The sequence below is a fragment of the Sparus aurata genome, chromosome 22 (genome assembly GCF_900880675.1).
Source record: "Sparus aurata chromosome 22, fSpaAur1.1, whole genome shotgun sequence".
NCBI lineage: Eukaryota > Metazoa > Chordata > Actinopteri > Spariformes > Sparidae > Sparus > Sparus aurata.
In genome coordinates this window covers 27,845,537-27,863,038 of record NC_044208.1, presented here as the reverse complement: position 1 = coordinate 27,863,038, position 17,502 = coordinate 27,845,537, and positions in this window count along the sequence as shown.

Genomic DNA, 17,502 nt, shown 5'->3' with positions numbered 1-17,502 from the left:
GCTGTCATAACACGTCACATTACATGATTATGACCATCAGGAGAGATTAAGGGGATGGTGGTGGACTTACAGACGACAAGTGAACGCTGCTCAAGACAGCAGATCAACATTTCTAAGTGTCAACTCAGTAGATATTTCTGATGAGAGACGACGGCTTTTTAGTTTATATTTTTTTATGGAAACAAAGGGACAATTTCCTGCCGTCTTTATGGCGTCCAACACTGAAAACTGGTTTTATTGCCTAAATGTAAGCATTTGTTATATTGTTATAAAGTTGAAAATAACACCTAAAGAAACGTAAAGTTGCAGCACAAAAAGAATATAAAGTTTCAACGTACGGGTGGTTTGCAGACCATTTATTTTGGGTTGAGTTTTGAAACCATTTTTCCTGTTTGTAGGAGTCCAAGCGAGAATCGATTCCTCACAATATATTATTTAAACTTTTTGTTGTGATGAACATAAACAGAAAAGCAAGAGGAAAAAACACCCACTCTGAAATATGGAACATCTAGAAGTCCATTCATGAAAAAAAAAAAGGAATTGTTATCTTTGGACTATATATTACTGTCACACATCTATTATATGATATTGATTTCTATGAATAATAGAATATGCCAACATACAGTGCTTGAATCGATGGCTTACACCTGATATTACCTGTTGTGACAGCTAGTTAATAAATAATGGCCTGATAAGCAATTTAGCTCTGTGCTTTAGTGGTTTGAATCACCCACAATTGATTTTTTTACCACTGGTCCCCGATCTAATCAGGTTAGGTGTGTGTTCATGATTAACAGAGTAGTGTGTGTGTGTGTGTGTGTGTGTGAGGGGGTAGACATCAGTATTTTCAATCTAGGTCCTTCCCACATCCTGGATCACTTGAACGTGTCCCGAGTGTTTTTGGTTTCCATCATATTATTTAATAAACATTTCTCGTATCATATACTGAATGTAAGTGTTTGCATGTGTGTCTGCTGCTGGTGGAGGCACAGAGGAGAAACACTGAATGTGCATATATGTGATGTAGAGACTGGAACAGCCTGAGGACCTCAGGTTGGCTACCTGAGCAGCCACTTATAAATCACTTCTAAAAGGTAATTTTTATAAAACGGCTGTTCCCACTGTCGTTGTCTCCCACTCCGCCAGCGATGACATGGTCCAGTCTTTCCTGACAAAGTGTTCCTCTGGACAGAATCGAGACCATCGCTTCAGTGCTGCCGAGCGAGATTGTTGATGTTGCAGCTGGACAGATTTGTGAGCTGTTTCGGCCCCGAAGCCCCGAAGTACCGGCTCATCTGTCACCGGCTGTGGAACTTCCTGTCTCCACTGCAGAACATAATGGTTTCAACTTGCCTGTACCTCAGCACCTAGTGGTTCCAACCCCACCAACACCCCCTGCTGACCCTACCTCGATTGAGTTTGAGGTCAGGGTGGATGAAATGCCTCATTTGTTGATCTCAGAATCCTCCACAGCACCAGACGTTGGAGCAGTTCCAGAACTGACCAGAGAACCAGAATCTATTGTCGTTCCAGCTTCACCAACACTTATTGCTGAACCTCCATCTATTGGGGTTCAAACCAGGATGGATGTTATTGAGGAGAGACCAGCCTGGATGAAATGCCGGGCCTGTGGGGAAGTCCCAGACCTGACCACAGAACCAGACACCCACTGCTGAACCTCCATCAGCTGGTGGTTCAGGCCAGGGTGGATGTCCGGGCTTTGGGAGATCCCAATTCCAGCTATTCCAGCTCCAACGACAACCAATGAAGCGCCCATGGGAACATAATGGTTTCAAATCCGCCGTGTACCTCAGCACCTAGTGGTTCCAACCCCACCACCACCCCCTGCTTGACCCTACCTCGCTTGAGTTTGAGGGTCAGGGTGATTGAAATGCTCTCATTTGTTGATCTCAGAATCCTCCACAGCACCAGACGTTGGAGAGCAGTTCACGAGAAACTTGACCAGAGAACCCGAATCTATGTGTCGTTTCCAGCTTCACCAACACTTATTGCTGAACCTCAATCTATTTGGGTTTCAAACCAGGATGGATGTAACCGAGGAGAGACCAGCCTGGATGAAATGCCGGGCCTGTGGGGAAGTCCCAGAACTGACCACAGAACCAGACACCCACTGCTGAACCTCCATCATTCAGGGGTTCAGGCCAGGGTGGATGTCCGGGCTTTGGGAAATCCCGATTCCAGCTATTCCAGCTCCACCGACAACCAATGAAGCGCCCAGCCTGGACGACATGCCCAACTGGAGGAGATCCCAGAATTGACCAGAGCCAGATATATTTTGGTACATTAAAATTCATCCATTAAAAGGTTCTTAATATCATGAAAGTGAAATTATGGTGTCATGAATTAAAGTACTCATTGTGCAGAATGTCCACCTCACATTTTCTTTGAGGTAATGTTTCATTTTTACTGATCTGTAAAAGAATTCCACTGAGATTTTCCGTAAAATAACAATATTATTTGATACCAATTACAGAAGAAAGTATAATTTCCCTGAAAGAAAAGCTTCATTTAAATCAAGACAAATATGAATCCACTTTACCTCATCTGTGGAAACATTTATGTATAGAATTTCACATTTTTACATCTGACCTGCTGCTCACTGACACTATAGAGCGCGGCCACCCAAAGTGGGACCAGCAGGCCATAAGCTTTGATTTGGTCCACCAGATGTTTCCAGCAGACAAACTGTCAACACTAACTGTTAATAAATTAAATAGAGAGGTTAAACTGACCTTTTTTCACCTGGTTTAGAAAATGATAAAAACATTGCAGGTCAATTATTATCAGTCGATGTGAAACTTCTCTATAGTGACAGACTTTTCAGGCCCACCACGCACAGATGTGAAAGCAGGAATCATACATTGATTGGAAAAATAAGAAAAAGTCACAGAACATGTTTCAAGGTTTTTGCAGAAGGTTTTTGTCAAACATGAGCTTGTATCCTCACAGAGCGATGGCAGGGTTGTACATTAACACTGAGGGTTTTGCGATCGCTATGTTCAGCCTTGCTTTTCGAGTAAAACACTCTCAGCTCTCCTGACATCCAGTTAATGTCACTGTCGCAAAATGTGAGTGGTGCAAACAAAAGTATCTGTCCTTGATGGTGCAAAATCTTACACAACATCAGTCTTCATGTGCTTGTGAGCATCTTTACTTTCCCATCAGCGTCTGAGGGCGGACTCACACCTGGCCCAGTTACTCCGTCCCGTGTCGAAGGACGATTAGGACCTGGTCCCCGCTGGCCTGCACTCACATTGCTCCGGACGTAACCGGGCCTGAGCAAGAACATCATCATGAGCAATGATAACTTGTGGAAGTGAACCTTTTCCAAACGTGTCAGGGCGAAAAAAAAGGAATGTGTTAGTGAAACAAACTGGACTTTGGGGGTCAAATGTGCCCGGGCAGGGTACAGACTGCCTCAAGTGAGTGTGCCCTGAGACCTTGTGTAATAAGAACCATCCTTCCTGTGTGTGTGTGTGTGTGTGTGTGTGTGTGTGTGTGTGTGTGTGTGAGGCGGCTGCTGGGTCGGTTATCAATTTGCATTTTGAATGTTTTCTTTCCCAACAGGTTTTATTATTAACCATAAATGAAGAGATTGTGGTTAAAGCCGGGGATTGAACGGCGCCTATATTTTCCATGACCAAACACAATTGATGTATTCATTACTTTTTCAGATATGCATGATAATAAACACAGTGCACTGTACATGTTAATAACCTCTGTAGCACGGTTTGGGTTGATGCCTTTTTCAACCGTCAGGGCAGACGGGGAAACAAAGGAGGTTTCTGGCTGTAATTTAATTCTTTTTGAAGGTTTATATTTGGGGTTTTATATGAAATACACACAGAGTGGGCTTTGTACAGTGACTTTAGAAGATGATTGAATGCTGCTGAGCAGAAAATCTCTCTGGGCTTCCTCTCCAGGCTCCGGGAAGCCCAGCGCCTGCACTGCTTCTGGAGGATCCGCACTAACACGCGACCGTCTCACAGAGATGCGGGCCAGCTTTTTGTTTGTCCGTCCCTGCGATTCTCTTAACAGATGTGTTCGTAAATTAACATTCCCGTCATCTCCCGCTCTCCCAGCTCGCCTTAAACGCATCTCCAGAACTCCTCATCCTTGAACGTGGAGCTCCCTGAGTTGAGTACGAGTCATGCCACCAATCTTTGTTGAGGGACCGGTAAGGGTTTATTTCATATCATGCTCCATAAACCGGCACTAAACCTGGGAGGGCGAGCAATCAAGAGGTGAACACATTGTGGGCCACGGGGATTCTCCAACATGGCTGCGCCTCCAACTCCCCCGGATTCTCGCCAAGCGTTAAATCAAAGATGGGGGAGCTGGCTATTCGCAGGGCTTGAGATTAGTTCTGGGGAAATGATTCCATGCTAATTGGAAAAAGAAACCCTACTACACCTTATAAGCACAAAACCTATTATGCGGCATCATGGTGAGAGCGAGTGGGAGAAATTGAAAATGTGATGAATACAAATGACGACAGAGTTTCAAAGCGAGTGGGCTGAACTTCTGATGGATGGATCAGCGTAATAGGGGATGAAAGTATTCAGAGGGAAAATCGCAAAGTAACCCCCCTCCTGACGCCTGATGAGAAAGCAAAGGGCTCTGGGATATTATGTTGTCGGCTGGGGTGGTTTGAGTTGAGCCATTAGGTGGGATGAAAGGTTGGTTCCCTCGAAATCGATGGATGTACCCCGGCTGCTCCGCCATTACAACACCTGACACAAAAGGACAGCAGATTTCATCATTTCATGATCGTGCCCTCAAAGGCTATTCTGTGTGAAAGGAGTGGTTATAATGTACCGGAGGGAGACAAGGAGCTGAGAGAACCTTGGGGTGAAAATAGAAAACTGTGCAGACAGCGCCGGGGCTAGTAATGGGCAGAAGTTCGGCTGAAAGGTTGGGGTTGTACAGTTAATTCAAGCTGACAGGGTAGGGGATAAAAATGGGTTTCTCTCTCCGCAGCCAACTAGAGGGCCAACCCTGTCCAATCTCTTTGATGGAGAGAGGTACGCATCCCTCCCCCCGCCTCCCCCCCTCCCCGGTAGAGGGTGAGACAGCAGCGAGAGGGGAGGTTCTTTATCGAAGGTGAAAAGTTGCAATGTTTTCTGAGTGGACAGCCTCAAGGGCAGCTGGCAAGAGATTAGAGGATGTTATTAGAAGGCAATGGGCTGTACCTTCCACTCATAATCCTCCCACAGGGGAACGTGTCTGCGTATCTGTGAGGGCAACTTACCCGATGCTATCAGTGACATTACATCCCCGAGACTATAAAAAAAACAGGCTTTACTCCTCCGCCCAGGTAAATGTTTGGTTCCCCCAATCTACTTACACTTCTGGAGTCTGAACCCTGAACTCCCTCTTTAAATATCCAAATATCCCCCAAACCAGAGGACAAACCGTCCAAAGCAGCTGTGAGGGTTATTGCATCGTTATTGCTCGTGTTCAAATGAGCTCCCGAGTCACGATTCAGTAAAAGTCAAGACAGTTTTGCCAAGTTGTAACTGGTGACATTTTTGCATCACTGGCAGCACGGCACAAATCTCTAATGTTAATTACCACTTTTGAGTTTTAACCATCCCTTATGCTCACAATGGTCAGTAATTAACTGCAGAAGTAAGTAAAAATATCCTCCACTGATGCAGTTTGTGAGGGAGCTGAGAAACTCTTCCCCACTGATGCCATTACTTTTAACACCCTCCATCAGATGCCAATTATTAAGCAGATCCAGAACGCTTCTACAATGTAAAGCCAGCAATCTAACAGATTCCGTGTCTGAAGAGGGTTTAAAACTTAATGCAAGACGTCTACTCATCCAAGTTTGATCATCTTGGTATGCAGTAAACTGCTTAAGCCCAGCATCACAAAACACTCATTCTTTTTGCAGCAAACTTGGCATAATAAGGACTTTTTTTTTTCTTCTTCTGTCTCTGTATTTGCAATTTTCTCCAGGTGCTCTGCCTCTCGTCGCCCACCCATGACAATAATTGTTGTTTTTCTTTGCAGGGAACGCTTTGAACTGGTCTCTCAGAACAAGGTCACCCAGGAAGACATCCTCTCAGAGCACTGTTTTCTGTACCCATTCATGTGGCTCTCGCTTCCTCTTTGAACAACGAGGGCGCTTTCATTTACTTTTCCATCAGTATGTGCCCACAGTATCGCATCTACTCCTCATATACAGCACAGAAAAGCATCATAACCACAGTTTTTCTTCCACCTTAATGAAACCTCAAATGCAGTCGTCGGATTGTAGCTTTATTCGCTCATATACACATATTTCTTCTCTCCTGTTTACCTTATTAACCAGAGAGAGGAGCCACGCTGCAGCCGTGACAGCTTAATTAACTCCTCTGAATGGCCTGGTTTTAGTTTTTTTTTCCCTTCCAACAGACAGAATATATCCAGTAATGCTGTGTTTGGGGTTAGGGGTCAGGCTGAGCTCACCTTGACTATTTTCTCAACAGGACTCCGTGTTAGCTTGACAATATGTATTAGCTAAAGTTGTCCTTGACAGCAGTACGTACGTATTGTGAATAAAGGAGGTCGTAGAGGTCTGATTAAGCCATATTTCTTTACGCGTTTTAACTGCAGACGGATTTAATCCTCCAGATAAATAAGCCACTTTAATGAGTGACATGAGGGTTAACTGTTTTAGATATTAAAGCTACGTGTTGACTGAATGTCAGTGTTTATAAAGCACCTTCAATCTGCGTCTTCCTCACACAGCTTCAATAACACAGAGATGACTGATGTGTCAAATTGTGTGACTTTTCTTCAATTAACAACGTTTAATTTAGTTTTTACTCAGTTTAGGCTGAGTTAAAGAAGCACTTAAATACTAGAAAGGTGTCCCTCGCATGAAACTGAGCTGTCTATGCAGTAGAAATACACAAACATTTATCGAAATTGGTGCAACGTGACGGGAGACAACACGGAAAAGATCGAAAACATACAGCAACCAGAATGCACAGCACCGCACAGCAACACTTGGCTCAGTGTCCGTTAGTAACAAATGATCGTGTATTACGTCCAAACAGTAATCTAAATATGTTTGGGTTTTTTTTTAGGTTTTAGGCAATAAATAGACAATGAGCAGGATTGTGGATCATATTTAATCAGGAGGCAGCTGAGTCTTTTTCTCAGAACAGGAACAAACGGCGACCGCTTCTCAAGCTTTATCATCTGCAGCTAAACAGGACAATAACATGTTTCTGACAACATCTAAAGCCAGAAATAGGTAGTTTAGTAACAGAAACTTGGTTTATAGTTTATCAGTACTGCCTAGTTGAGACAGTTTGAATGGACATTGGTGAGACATCAGTCACTTGATCTACGAGAGAGAGGAGCTCTCTTTCTATATGGATCCAGGCATACAAAAATGCAAACAAAAGGAGTGTTTTATTCTGAAATTTAACCGGATGCGGTGTTATTGTTGTGGTGTCTGACTTCCTGTCTGCTCTGTGCTGAAATCAAGCCTTGTTTATCTGCTACAGAAGGGTCCAGACTGCAGGAGCTGCAACGGAGTAGATACGCAACGGAGTAGATACGCAACGCAGCGGCCCGGGGTGGATCAGACACGGATCGAACACGGACCTGGTTTAATTTAAAGGAGAACTTCGGTCGATTTAAACATGCAGCTTCATTGCTCAAGCTACCCTTGACTTGCCAGTACCGAAGACGCGAACAAATTTGGTCCAACCATTACAGAGCTCCGTGAACGGAGACTTAGCATTGAACGCTAACAGCATGGGGTCAGAACTTTACACTGTGTTTTAAGCGTCTTAACATGCTCCACATCTCACACCAAAAGTTATGCAACATCAGCAGACACCTTACAACACAGCACTGTAGCGTGTATGACTCAAAATGAATAAAAAAGTAGTTAAAATAGTGTGTTTGTGCAAGGAGCTACTTACCTGTTTGTTGACATCCGTGTGTTCCGGTAGCTAGACCAAACTAGCATATCCATCGAGTTTGCACTTAACAGGTCTAACAGGCTATTGTAAGGCTCATGGCTCATGACAGGCTGTAACATGGACATGTACATTATGAACATAAACACGAAATTAAGGGTTAGCGTAAAAACTCATGACAACATTTGCAAGCTGATCTACTAATATTGTGTTAAAGCTTGATGCGTTGGTATTTAAAGGCTCCATTCACTTCCACTACATCTCTAAGTTTATAAAGTCAACAACACGCCAATCAGAACCAGTCACACAACAGTAGCACACATTTTCTTGAGGAAATGTTTCACTCGTTTATTTACGAACCCTCAAGAAACCGACAAACATGCAGTAAGCTGTGTATAAATAAATCAGTATATATTACAGTAAATCCGTCCAGTTTGCATTCTCCATATCTAAAACTCATTTCGCTCAGGAATTTCCAGCTCAGCCTCATGTTGCACAGTGTGTGTGTGTGTGTGTCTGTGTGTGTCTGTCTGCACGAGTATATTTCTAAATCATCTGTCCACCATGTGCGGGTGCTGACAGCCGAAGCCCGGCAGCTTCCTCCCCTCGCCGCGATCCACATGCTGCCCATAAACATCTGACCGGCGTTCCCTTCTCTGCTCCCTCCCTCGTCTGTCACGACACGACGCTCGGCAACATTTAAAAATTCAATAAAAACACGGCGGCTGATGAACACTCTTCATCTATAATAAAGCGCAAATTTGTCGACATGGTGATAATTATAAGAAATTTAACGGAGGGACTGCACGGGGGAATGACTCACGATAATTGCAGCGCCCATAAATGCATGCTTTATCGCCTTTATAAAGTATTCATGTTCTATGGTTAATGTGCTCAGACTGTTTCACGACAGCAGCACTGATACACAGCGTGACTGATCAGAGTCATAAAATCCAAAAAAAAGGGCAACTGGAGGATAATTCTCAGGAGTCACAGCAGCTCGGGTGCTACTATTTTAACGCAGTTCTGTTCTTATACCGCCATTTCAAAGCATTTCCAGTTCTACTTCTGTGTGTAGAAATATAATATATCCAATTTTGCAGAAATCTCTTAGCACTTTCACTCTGACATTTATCCATTCTGAGATGGGCGAGGGAGGGAGCTGCAAAAGCCTGTGCGGGTCTACCCGAGTCCTCGAAGATAGGGAAAAGGGAAAAGCCGGAGGAAATAAAAATGCTCTTTGGCTGAGAGACATGGTTACAGGCGGCATCTCTCCAGGTTATTCTAGGACCTCGGTGTAATGACTGTTAAGTCAGGCTGACCCACCTTCTCTCCAGTGACTCATAGCTGGATGAGGAGTGCATCTCATTTGTATAATTAGTTTACTGAATAAAGTCCGGCGTCACATCGCTGCACAAAATATCCCCAAATTAGCATTTAAATTAAGCTACAATTCTTTCAACGTAAAAAAAAAAAAAAGGAGAGGAAAATTATTCAGCATCAAATCAAAGTGTTTCTTGACTTGTGTTATTTCTGGTTCTGGGCATGACTGCACTGAGTCATTTGGAAACATCATGACTTTCAGATGGCTGCAGTTTGCATCTGATTATTAGTGACAGTAACTTGGATCTGACGGAAGACACTTGGATAAGATCTTGTACTTCAGTCTCTCAAATGGTAAGATTTATCTCTTACAATCATGTATGACGCATTTTGGAATTTCGGTGTGGACAATCAAATCATTCATCACAGCAAATTATAAGACAATGTTGCATTACTTAAACATCTTGTATATATTATGATGTAATTCTGGGGCTTTTGATGATGAGAATACATGAGAATATAGAAAATATATGTTGATAAAGGACAATTCTGCTGAATCCTGATAAGTTATGACACATTTTTAAATCTATACTGCCAATGTTTTCTCATCCTTAACCCCACAAAATGAATGCGGCTGATATAATGGTGTTGAAGCTTATTCAACTAGCTACTTAAGGCTAATGAATGCCATTGTTGAATATGAAATAAATGCTAACAGCAGGTACTTAACAGGCACAGACCTATTTTCCTTAATCAGTTTCTTTAGCGGGCGATGGACAACTTCTTTTGCTTTAACGTGTCATTATGAGGTAAATGTTGATTGCACGATGTAATGGCTGCAGAATAATGACACCATCAGCGTTTAGATTGGTCCCCCTATAAACTTCACTCTCACTGGGCTATTTTGTTTGCCACTGGGCACAAAATCTCCCGGGTAAATGAAGGCTGACTGTTGATCCAGTCAGGCTGTGCAGCCTGGCACCATTTCTATCCGCATTTCTGTCTCCATTATCCGCTAAATGAATGAATTAACCCGCATTTTGTCCTGCGGTATTGGTAGATGTTACTCTGAGGAAATCAGAGAGAGAAACCGGGGACGTGATGGGAGCAACGGGCGGTATTAGTCGATGGGTGTCGGCTCATGTTGCCAGGCTGTCGTCAGGCTTGACACAGTCCTGATGGGGCAGATCAGCTGAGGCTCAGTTTTTTAAAATTGCATCGGGGTGATTGTTAACAGCAACAACACGATGGCAACGATAATATGATCAGCATGTTCACATTAAAAGTTAAGACATCTAGCAAACACTGTCCATTAACTCTGACTGCGTGTGAGCATCAACGATACGACGGAGTCCAGCGTCGTCGTGCTGTAGTCACGATCTGGGATGCTGTGGTGGAGACACTCACAACACTCTCTAATTTCCAGTTGCTTGGCCCATGTGAGTCCCATGTGTCCATTTCATTTTCCTGCATCCAGACAGGAGCAACCTTAAACCCGGGCTGGATTAGCAGGACTCTTATCCGGACTGTCTCCCTCACCTCCCCGGGGCGGACCGGCCCGTCAGGTTGGACGGTCAGAAGATGCCGTGGGCAGTGATTGTGTTAAAGTCTGCTGCTCTACCAAGACTGATGATTGTGTTTCTGTCAGAGGTAATCCTTGATTAAGCTGAAAAGAAAACTTGAGGGAGTTGCTGGCTGCTGCATCTGCATGTATGTGATGTATATTGCCATGGCAACACTTTGCACAGGAAGTCGGTTTAATTCAGGGGTCTTTGGCTCCTAGTGCCAATTAGTGCATCGTATTATTAAAACAGTACGTGACTTACAATTAGTGACATAAATTAAATAAGCATATTTTTTTGAACTCCCAGGAGCTTTTTTGAATTGGTCTTTGTATTGCTCTTGAGTGATAATAAGTGGTTATAATAATATTATATAATATTCAACGTGGGCTGCAAGAGAAGATGCAACAACTAAACAAAACAAACTGAAAGAAAAATGCTGTTATCATCTCCATCGTTCTGCCTTTGTGCTGATGTCAGACATTAGATCATTTGTCATGGTTGTGGACAGAGCTGATGTAGATCGGGCTGTACCCCCCAACGCCCCGCCGCACGATAATATCATTCTCAATAAAGAATATCCTCAGAAAAAAACCCTTTATTTTAATTGTAGGCAATGGAGGCTCAAATTTATGTTCCCGCAGTGTCTTTAAAACCACTGGAGCCTAGTTATCAATGCACCCTCCATTTCATCAGTCTTACGGTCCTGGCACACATCACTACTGTACATCAGATGTTAAATTGGCCGTCTGTCAGTACAGGCCGAGAACACTGCGGACTGGGGTTTATCCATCAAACAGTATCTTAAAAATGACTGTATATCTCTTTTATTACGCAGAGTCGCACTCAGTTAACATGGAATACAGGCAATACTCATCTGAAGTTACTAAATCAAGATAAAAGCTGACAGCAGTGATATGCATTTTCAAGAGAGATGCATGTAGTTTGGACTGCATGTGGCTGGCGTCGCTGGTGTGACTCTGCAAACGTCAGCAGGGATGGATTCAAAATTAATTAATCAAGCGATTTCACATTCAAACTGAATTTGGGCGTATTCAAACAGACGCCGAAGGTCAGATCTTCCGCACAATTTCCGTCTTTCTTGGTTTTGAAAGTCTTTTTTTTTTTTTTTTTTTGAGCAGCAGTAATGTCCTGGGAACCAGCGGGGGGCAGAAATAATGAGATGTGCCAATCCAGAGGAGCACACGCAGGCTATAGAAGGCGTCGTTAGGCTGTTATGACAGGTTTTTTGTTTTGTTTTTTTAAAGCAGAATACACTTATTGAAAAAAAATCCATAGTGAGCCTTTTTAAGTGCTCCCTCGTTCGTTGCCCTCCAACGAAGCAGCTCGCGAGGCGTGATCGGACCTGTGCAGCGTTCATGTAAATCCTGCGTGCCCTCGATTGATTCAAATGTTTTATAGCGTGATCTCACATAAAGATGCATCCAGGAATCAAAGATATTCAAGTATTTCTCACTCACACAAACATGAATCTTCCAGCTCCAGCCCCCCCGAGGCCTTGCCCCCCCCCCTCCCTCTTGGCAGCGTGCCGCCTTCTGGCAATCAATGCTCATTTTACTTACTCATCCACACCCCTCGCATTGATCTGTGTCGCCCTGGACATCCTGCATGCAGGCAGCAACTCAACACTGCTTTTCTACCCAGTCTGGAGCACAGATGGCCTACACGGACCCAAGAGAGAGGACTTGGTGTTCCAGGTCTTTAGTAGTGGGAGCAGGGGAGATCAGGGGAGGATACTGGGCAGAGCGAGGCCACTGGCAGCGTGTAGCCAGAAGGACTAAATGATAATGTTCCATAATGGTTTGTACTTGGACGGATAAGCAGATGGGTGGGTTAGTAAGATGGGAGGGAAGAATGGATGGCTTCATAGAGCCGGGCAGAGATAGATGGATGGGAACGCGGTGCCATAGTGATGAGGGAGGTGGAGCTCAAGAAATCACTGCCTTCATCCTCCCTGCTGAAGGATCTAACAACACAGTGTTCCAGGGGTTCGTCCAGCTGTTTTAATTTACTCCAACAAAGGTTTTCAATCAGCGTTACACTGCAGTAAAAATATCATGGTGAGGATCCGGAGGTACAAGGAATCATTAGCAGCCAGGCCTGTGGTTGACAGGGTGCTAATTGTTATTTGGTAATTTGATTAACTGCAAATTTGTTTGAGAAAATAGCACAGATGCACGTCAGTCACTGTTACATAAGAGACCACAGCATAAAGGGCAACTCCACCAATTTTTGCACATTAAAGTGTGTTTAAAGTTTACAGAAGAAAGTAGTTTTTTTATTTTTTTTATTTCACGCATCCTTCTTCTTTCAACACCTGGGTTTAACGTACATGTATTCATCCCATATTTCCATCACACTGACATTTGTTTATTATCAACCCTCCATAAAAATATGACTTTTGCCAGAGTGTATGTTCAGTGTTTACTGCTTGATGCAAGTAACTAATAACTTCTATGCTCCTCATACGGTGGCCCAGAGGTGTCAGGACAAATACAAAAGTCACAACACAAATACAAATGCCACAAGACCTAAAACGGAAGTGACCAACAACGAAAGTGACCTACAACAGAAGTGACCCACAACGGAAGTGACCTACAACAGAAGTGACCCACAACGGAAGTGACCTACAACGGAAGTGACCCACAACGGAAGTGACCTACAACAGAAGTGACCCACAACGGAAGTGACCTAAAACGGAAGCGACCCACAACGGAAGTGACCTACAACGGAAGTGACCTAAAACGGAAGTGACCCACAACAGAAGTGACCCACAATGGAAGTGACCTAAAACGGAAGTGACCCACAACAGAAGTGACCCACAACGGAAGTGACCTAAAACGGAAGCGACCCACAACGGAAGTGACCTACAACGGAAGTGACCTAAAACGGAAGTGACCAACAACGAAAGTGACCTACAACAGAAGTGACCCACAACGGAAGTGACCTAAAACGGAAGCGACCCACAACGGAAGTGACCTAAAACGGAAGCGACCCACAACGGAAGTGACCTAAAACGGAAGTGACCCACAACAGAAGTGACCCACAATGGAAGTGACCTAAAACGGAAGTGACCCACAACAGAAGTGACCCACAACGGAAGTGACCTACAACGGAAGTGACCTACAACGGAAGTGACCCACAACAGAAGTGACCCACAATGGAAGTGACCTAAAACGGAAGTGACCCACAACAGAAGTGACCTACAACGGAAGCGACCCACAACGGAAATGACCTAAAACGGAAGTGACCCGCAACGGAAGCGACCTAAAACGGAAGCGACCCACAATGGAAGTGACCTAAAACGGAAGTGACCCGCAACGGAAGTGACCCACAACGGAAGCGACCTAAAACGGAAGTGACCCCCAACGGAAGTGACCTAAAATGGAAGTGACCCACAACGGAAATGACCTAAAACGGAAGTTGACCCGCAACGGAAGTGACCCACAACGGAAGCGACCTAAAACGGAAGCGACCCACAATGGAAGTGACCCCCAACGGAAGTGACCTAAAATGGAAGTGACCCACAACGGAAGTGAACGGTAACAGAAGTGAACGGTAACAGAAGTGAACGGTAACGGATGTTTACAATGAGACGGATGGTTGCTGGCGGACTATTTCATAGAAGAAGACAGCTCTTGCCCCTGTGATAAATAAGTGAAGCGTTGTTCTCGAGCTAACTATGATAACTGTCACTATGTGATCGTCACAAATGAGCAGTGTTGTTCAAGGTCCTTATTTTTATATTGATATACTCTGCCACTAGCCAATGGATAGCTAGCTAACCGTACACTAGCCTAACGCTACACCTGCATCATAGTTAGCTAGAGAACAACGTTTCACTTACTTATCACAGGGGCAAGAACTGTCATCTTCTATGAAATAGTCCACCAGCAACAATCCACCTCATTGTCAACATCCGTTACCGTTCACTTCCGTTGTGGCTTTTTTATTTGTGTTGTTGCTTTTGTATTTGTGTTGTGGCTCTTGTATTTGGGCTGACACCTCTGGGCCACCGTATCCTCAACATGTGGAACAGGCTCTGAAAATAACTTAAGTTAAAAAAAACTGCTCATTCGAATCAAAACTTCACCCCTCTCCGTGGCTTCCCAATCAGCCGAAGACAAATATTTTTGATGTATTTCTAGGCGTCTGTAAAGCACTTTGAATTTCCTTGTGTCTGGATTGTGCTGTATAAATAAACCTGCCTGCCCACAGGCTAGACCAGTTATCTCAGATGGAACTGACAGGAAGAGCAAACCGTAACTTACACTCCTGTCAGCTGAATATAAATGGAAAATAAACTTTATGCATTCAGGATTTGTTGTTACTCTTCTCATAGACTTACCACAGAGCTGATGTGTAACCATTGCAATGAATGCTTTCATATTTTGGCGGCGCGCAAATTTGCATTCCAGTAGTAAAAACCCATTTTCCTGCGTTCATCCAATCTCTTTTCTTCTTCCTTCCCATTAACCCTTAACGCCAACCGCCGTGCTGCAAGAAAGAACACTAACGACCCATCAGAGTTTTTACAAAGTTCGCATTCGTCTCGGGTAACATTTTAGATCACAGATTTTTCCTTCTTTCCACGACGGGAACAAAACAACATCCTGATACGACACGGCAAACAATGGCGGTATCATTGATCTGACTGGCTGGTGAGATTGTCGGATTCCATAAAGCCTTGAAAATAATGAGCTGCTTCAAACGCAGACAAAAAGTATCGCTGTGGTCTGCATAACAATATGTACACAAGAGAAACTTAGAGTACCTTGAATAATATTTGTTTATGCCGAATGCGTTTTTTTTTTTCGCCTGCATCACTTTTTGAAGTGTGACGCCTGTGGAGAAGAGAGACAAAGAAACAGATTGAATATTTGCGGAGGCACAGTTAAGTCCCTGGGCGAACTCTGAGTTGCCTTTTTAAATGAGGTCACTTTCCTCCCCTCGGATTCTAATGACGTTTATTGATGTCTTTAATAAGTTTTCCCTTTTCTGCCGGGGCATTAATGGACAGTGCGGTTCTGGAGTGGTGCTCGCGGTGCCACAACGGAACAGAACGGCGAACGAGACAGGGAGACAGATGGGGAGAGAGCGAGACGGACAGAGATTGAGAGAGAGAAAGTGGAAGCGATCCCAAGAGTTCAGTCATACTAATCCCTTTGGCCGAGAGCTGCGAGTCAATTATTCTTCATTTGTCTTTTATCTTGCCACTAGTGTCTGGGAATGGGGCTCCTCCAAGGCCTGTCAGGCACTTATTGATGCTGTCTGGCCTGAAGGGTTCATACAATTCGGAAGATGGGACCAGAGGCGTGCAGGGTCCGAGGGGGTAATTGTGTCAGGAATTGGGGTTGGTTGCTGAACAGCTACCTTGTATTGGGTTGTTAGAAAAAATGACACAAGATGAAGCTATATCTTAAAAGTAAAATGGAGCAGAGGGCGTCTGGCAGCGCTGTGGTTCTGATTTAAATTGATGGGAGTGAGCTCTGTTCTGTGTTTGGACAGGACATGAGATTGGAAGCAGCTGCGCCTGCTGGACTGTTTAGTGTAAATGTACACTTGTGAATGATGTAACAGTAAAGGATATGCCAATCGTGACATTTTCGGAAATGCATTTATTTGATTTCTCGTTGAGAGTTGGATGAGAAACTTGATACCGCTCCAGAAGTATGAAGCTGGGCCCGGAGGACGATTAGCTTAGCTTAGCATTAAGACTAAAAGCAGCTGAACACATGCCGCAATTTGTGGTTTTCTTTACAGGCGGCAATATGTGAAGGGACTTTTTCTCACCTCAAGAAGATGCAAGTTTCAACTCGTATCGTCATGAATTTCTGGAGTGAAACTCACAAATGTCCTCCACCCAAGAGCACCTCAACGTCCTGCCTTTCATAGGTATTGCTTCCAGCACAGTATTCTCCTAACGCCCTCCAACTGGGACGGTACGCTGCTGCAGAGGGTTTTAGACAAGCAACATATTTTGGAAACTTTTGGAAAACACCCTGTGTTAGTCAAAGACTGGGAGCAAATCATAGAAGCAAAGAGTCCAAATTCAGTTTTCCCCGTTGTCCCAAATATGACATGCATCTCTCAGTGTCTGGCAGGCTTCCTCTCATCATGTATCTCCCTCCCTCTCCCTGCCATTGTGTCGTCATGATTGCGTCCCCGGCCTGTCACTCAACTAAAAACTCATCTGTACCGAGTGCCACAAGTGAGCCGACTCAAAGAGACGTCAGAGCTGTCAGAGATGCAGATACAGATCCTCAGCGCGGTCCTGATCACTGCATTTGTCCCTTAAAAATTTCCCCTAACTTCGATTAAATGGGACTTTTGTTCGTTTTCTCTTCGGGAACATGTGGTTCTCTCTCTGCTCTATCACATCACGTTGTATTCAATCACAGAAAGTCCAAAATCATGTCATGTGGATGTTGGCCGCTTAATGGACGTGATAATAACGATCTTCATGGGGATCAAAAATCTGTCACCACGGCCTCGGGCTGATAATGAAGCTTTAAATGAAGCAGTGTTTTTTTTTTTGTTTTTTTTAACTGCCCCAGTTAACCTTCAAATTTTCCGACTATAAAGGATTTAACACGCCAGCGTGTCAGTGACAAATCTGCTGATTTCCTCTAGGTCAACATGTCAGA